Source organism: Buteo buteo, chromosome 2 (genome assembly GCF_964188355.1).
Source record: "Buteo buteo chromosome 2, bButBut1.hap1.1, whole genome shotgun sequence".
Lineage (NCBI taxonomy): Eukaryota > Metazoa > Chordata > Aves > Accipitriformes > Accipitridae > Buteo > Buteo buteo.
Window position 1 is genome coordinate 63,433,450 of NC_134172.1, and position 6,000 is coordinate 63,439,449.

The following is a 6,000-nucleotide window of genomic DNA, read 5'->3' on the forward strand; positions in this document are numbered from 1 at the left end:
CCTAAGAGCGTGGGCTTGTCTGAGCTCGGCCTTTTGCCTCTTTCAGGTGTCCCTTCTGCAGACGCAGCTGGCAGAAGAACGAAAATACAAGCAGGACTATATCGAGTGCTGTGCCAAGACCAGCCAGGAGCTGTCAGACCTTCACCAAGAGCTGTCTCGCTCCTTAGCAGCTGTGGTCAGGGAGCCCAAAGCTGCTGTTCTGGAAGCAGAGGCTCGGAAGCTGGGTCAGCCTCTCTGAACCTTCTTTTCCTGTAGAAGAGCAGCTGCAGCATCCCGGCATTCCAGCCTGGTGCCCTTCCCGGAAACGTGTTATGTTTTGCTGTGGGAAATGGGGGTACATCTGTTCTGTTTGCGTTGGGAAGCATTTCCTAGCGACACGGATTTTAAAAATTATTTTTTTTAATAAAAGAGATTTTGCAGGACTGCCCTTTTCCAACGGGGGTGTATTGGTTCTGTTTACGTTCGCAAGCATTGCCTAGTGCCAGCGATGTTTAAAATTTTTTTTTAATCAAAGAGATTTTGCAGGACTGCACTTTTTTAGTGGGAAGCAGCAAGGGCTAGGCAAGCCTGGGGCTTAGGCAAAGCTTGTACTCTCTTTTTCACTTGCACAAGTAAGCTGTTCCGAGCTGCTGTACGATGTAACCTCTTGAGTTCGGAAGGGCTCTTCCCTGGGCCGAGAGAGGGAAACCCGGAGGTGGGAGCAAGAGGAAGGGGTGAAGGGCGCAGGCCAGGGATGGGAGGTGGGGCGAGAGCGCGGCGTTTTTTCCCTCCCTTTCCTCCCTTTTTCCGTCTTTTCCTTCCTTTTTCCTTCCGTGCTTCGGCACAAGGAGCGCCGGTCCTCTCCCGAGGTGATTTGCTTTCAGCTTTGTTGCTGCGACAGCCAGCCTGAGGGACAGCTCGGTTGTTCTCCGAAGGGAGGGCGGGGGTCACAAACGCCAGCCCTTGCCAAGCTGGAGGCAGGGGATGGGATGGGATGGGATGGGATGGGATGGGATGGGATGGGATGGGATGGGATGGGATGGGGCTGAGGCGGGACTGAGGCGAGGCGAGGCGGGCCTGAGGCGGGCCTGAGGCGGGCCTGAGGCGGCCTGAGGCGGGGCTGAGGCCGACTGAGGCGGGACTGAGGCGGGACTGAGGCGGGCCTGAGGCGGGACTGAGGCGAGGCGGGCTGAGGCGGGACTGAGGCCGACTGAGGCGGGACTGAGGCGGGCTGAGGCGGGACTGAGGCGGGACTGAGGCGAGGCGAGGCGGGCTGAGGCGGGGCTGAGGCGAGGCGGGCTGAGGCGGGACCGGCGGGTCTGACGGCGGTTCGCGTCTCCCCGGCAGTGACGGTTGTCAGCGGGCTCATCATGGTGCTGCTTTTCTTCTCGGAGCTGCAGTACTACCTCACCAAGGAGGTGAGTGAGTGGCGGCGGCGGCGGCGGAGGCCCGGCCCGGCCCGGCCCCGCGGTGCTGCTTCTGGCCGGGGCGGCCCTGCGGCCCGGGGCGGCCTGCCGTGCCCCCGCACCCCCGCCGAGCCGCCGCCTCCTCCGCCGCCTCCTCCGCCGCCTCCTGCGGGCTGCCCACGCGGCAGCTTCACCCGCCGCAGATCTGCGTGGGGTTTTTTTCTTTCTCCGAGCTGGTGGCCTTGAGGCCGGGAGCGGGCTGCCCTCCCCCGAAAGCCGCTTGGCGCCAAGGGTGGCTTGTGGCTTCCTGTACCGCGGTGGCAGGAGAGCGTCTCAAAGGCTCTTCTCGCTGCCTCTGCCGCCTACGAGCAGGCCATGCAAAGGAAAGCAAGGAAGCGCGGGAGCCCCCGTCCCCACCCCAGGTTCTAAGATTCCCAAGTTACTACCTTTCTTAAAAGAAAGCGTTAGAAATGGCAAGCGCTTGGCTGCGGTGGGAGGCAGCAGCTCAGGTGTCTCTTGAATCCCACCTCTTAAAAATCAGCTGGTGAGCCAGAGCAGTCGCGGGAAAGAAAGAGGCCTTTTGATGGGCTTCCGAGTGAAACAGGACTCTCCGTTTTTCCCTTGTTCCTAGGTTCATCCGGAACTGCGCCTTGACAAATCAAGGGGAGCTAAACCGAAGACCAGTCTCGATGTTCTTCTTCCGCACGTGCCTTGTGCTTGTGAGTCAGCCGTCTGAACGTTGGGGATAATTTGCATACTTGCCGAGGGCCCGACAGGCTCGGTGTGCCCGGTGCTTCCGAGTGCTGCGCTGCTGCCTGGGCCACGGGCAGGGAGGAATTGGTGATCCCTGGTGGTTACGCAGCGGTTCCAGCCAGGCCCGCTGGGCGCTTAAACCGGCGCTTCCAGGCAGGCTGTATTACCTTTTGAGATGATACGTGAGGCTCAGGTATAAACCCGCTTACGTTTCTGTTCGGTGTGGTGCTTTGTCAGAGAGCTCGGTCGTACTGAAAACGCTGGCACAGCGTTCGGTGTTCGCTTGGGACTCGAGATTGGACTGTACTGTTGTTGAAACGCTTTAGAGTCTCCTTGGGAAGTTACTTGGCGAGGCGCAACTTTTCCGTGGTTTTTGTACTTCAGTTCTGACTGTTAACGCCAACGCCACGTGATAACCTTTGCCCCGAGTTTTTAAAACCGGAGTGAGCCTTGATAGTCGGGTTACCTTTTAACTAAATTCAAAACAAAGCTGCAGGGTGAGGCGACGGAAAATTTTGCAAGTCTTCCTGCGTACCGCTGCTGTGCACGTTATCCGACTGTGCGCTAATCTTCCCTGCCTCTTGTTCTGTTGCGGTAATTCCTTTGGGTAGTGCGTTGGGCTCTAATTGTAGTGAGTCTGACTTCCTCGTGACCCCCCGAGATATTGTTGGTCTTTGCCTTCCTCACGTTTAAAAGGGCGCGGGAAGGCCAGAGAGTTTGGAAGCCCCTGCTGTTTTGTGCAGAGAAGCTGTCAGTCTTCTAAGAGAGCGTGTAGCCGGCAAGCGCATCACGGTGCTTCGATACCAGGCCGAGACGCCAGACCTTCTCCGTCTTCTTTGTGAAAAGGGGTCACGAGGAAATGTGCTGATGGGGAAGGGGGAAGGGTGAGGGGGTAGAGGTAGGAGGCAGCTTTCAACCAATTTGAAGCTTAACTCCTGTGCTCCTGGGAATGGTTATGGGCTTTGAGGGGTTTGGTTTTGGTTTCTTTTGCCTTAAGCGTATTACCTCTCAGGGTAACGCTTTGTGGGCAGCTGGAAACCGTCCTTCTGGTGCACCAAACCCAACCCCGTATTTGGAAGGGTCGTTCAGGGTGCCGCAACGTGCGTTTTATTCCCTGTACGTCACTTGTCCCCAGCCATACGCCCTCTTCCGCTTTGGCGCGTTCTTACCGCCCTCGCTGAAAGAGTCTGTATTTTCACTGGCTGAATGCTTCCTCAGCCTGCCGCAGGCCGTAACAAACGTGTGTTTATAGACCGCTTTCCTTGCTCACTGATTTCAGATTTGAGCATCGATGCCAGGGACGTAGCAGGAGAGCAGCGGCTGGATGTAGAGCACAATCCGTTTAAACAACGTTTGGATAAAGCTGGCAATCGTGTGAGTCCGGAGGCCGAGAGCCACGGTAAGGTGCTATTCTGCCTTTCTTGGGTGGACGCTCTTGTCGTCTTTCCATCACCGTATGCCTGCTTTGAGATTCACGGGAACAAGTGACAGCTGAAGAGCATTTAAAGACCACAAACTTTTGAAGAGTTTATAGCACGCAGATCTATTAAACTGGCCGATCAGGCGAACTCCTGTTATACTGGCAGCTTTTGCGAGGCAGATCTCTGCCTAGTCCCTCTGAAATGGCGACGAGGACTCACGGATGCATTTCAGGAATAAAGCTGCTGCGTGAATGGTCTTTTACGACTAGGAATCAAGCAGCTGTTCTGGCAAAACTTGGCTTTGGTTGTACCTTTAAATCGCAGCGGGCTGGCAAACGGGACGACCTGGTTAGAGGAAAGAGCCTCTCTCCAGTCCAGGGAAGGCTCCAGTGACTCGACCCTTAAGCCCAAGCTTGCACCTTACTGCATTCACTTTGTGTGTGTTAATGCCTACCTAGATAAATATATTTTAGTTGGTTTATCGGTTACAGGTTGTAGTAAGTGGTCCTTGGCTACATAAACCTCTCCTTTCCATTCGTTTTGTGTTATGACTCATCGTTGGGCTTCGATACAAACCAGAAACGATTCTGGCAAAGTGTTGCAATCTAACAGTAATACTGTCCCGACTTTTCCTTTCCAAAGCACGAGCTCCTTACTACTTTTTCTGGGAGATGGTGTAGTTCTACGTGTCGGCAGGAGCTGAATTTGTTGATTTGTATCGCTCGGATTGAACTTTTCTGTTCTTGAAGTTGCAAGGCTAAACTAAGCCAAGAGCTGAGCGATTGGTAGGTACGGGAGTTTCTCCTGCTGCCACGGGAATGTGGTGATAGTGCTGTTACTGCCGTGTTCGCTTAGCAGCCTTTCTGTATTCAGAGGTTGTGGCGTGACAACTGTAACGCCCGGGGACAAAACCAGCTGTTCTGTATCTAATTCTCTGTTAACGCATGTAGGCCTCCTGCCTTACTTGTATTGCCAGTCTCCGTTGGCATTACTCCGTTGGAAGCGGTTGCTCTGGCTCCTTGTGTGATCGATGGAGAGGAGGAGAAACTCGTAAGGAGCAAACGGTCTCGCCTGGAAGAGGCATTTCAAAAGAGATCAGATGCATTGCAGGCAACAAGCAATTTCTTCTGCTGTCTGGAGAAAGCACGCGGCTAGTTTGGTTTCCATCACCCGTGTTGCAGGTTAGGTCAGAAGCATCCACCCGTCTTCATTCAACTCTACGATTATCAGTTTCCGTTAGTAACGCTGACCTTCAGTCAGTTACGTAAAGGGCAGCTGTAGCAGTATTGACCTTAAATTTAGTAAAGCATACCCAAATTTTACGGAGTAGCATCTGGAGGCTTTTCCTGATCGTAGTTACATTAAAATAGTTAATAGCTGAATGATTTCTGTGGTAGGTTGCATTCTGTGCTTGGGATGTCGTCTTACTCCTTTCCATTGAATGACAAGAAATGATTGAATTCTTTATTGGCGGCTCTTATCGTTTCCTTCCTTTTACCGTGGACAGAGTTTTCCAATTTCACGCATCGTATCTGCGTGCAAGTTGAGGACCGTGTTAACGGCAAGAAACCCTGCGTGTAGAGTTCTAGGCACTGCAGTTTCTTTGTAGTATCCAGACTACATGTGTGCATTCCCTCTGGATGCTGTCTCTGCGACAGCTCAACAGGCAGCTAGTGATTCCATTTAAAAAGCTGCTACTGGTTGCTGTGTCTTGAAAGAGTCCGGGTATCGTACAGGTGTTCTCGTTGAAGTGGTGGGAATCATGGCTTTGACAAAGCGTCGCGATTATTTAGCTGTATTCTTCCCGACGCTGTCTTTGAGTGTAATGACGAGATTAAAAGCCGTACCGCTTTTTGAACAATGAATTCTTAAGTGCGCTTTCAGCTGCTTTGAATGTTGGGAGCTTGAGAAGGAAAGTCTCGCACGGTTGTTTACTAATGGGGATATTTTCCTAAAAGCTCTTATTTGCTTGAGCGTCACTGCCGTAGAGTATGTGATTAAAGAAATAAGGGTCATGACTGATTTTGATGCCCATTTCATGGTTTCCAGTTAAAATCTCTTTTTTTTTCTGTGGCTCGTACGAAATACAGACATGTTTAATACTCGCTTCCGTCCGCCTGTTAGACCCCCCGGTCTCCACAGACAGGGCCCTGATATCGTTTTATCCCCTCAGCAGTGTCTGACTATGTACCTTGTCCCCTTCCCCAGCGTTAGTGATCCAAGGAGCCACCTTTTCAAGGCTTATAGAGGGTAGTGCAGCCGTGCCTGGATAGTGAGCCTTAGAGGGCTTTTGTTAGGCAAGAGACTTGGTCCTGTCCTTCAGGGTTTGTGCGTTGAAACGGCCTGCTTTTAAGGGGGCCTCTTATAATAAGAGCCAATGTTTTTGTCCCTCTTCAGCCTTCTGCACGTAAGACCATGAATTTCCATGAGTTCGTGCCCCA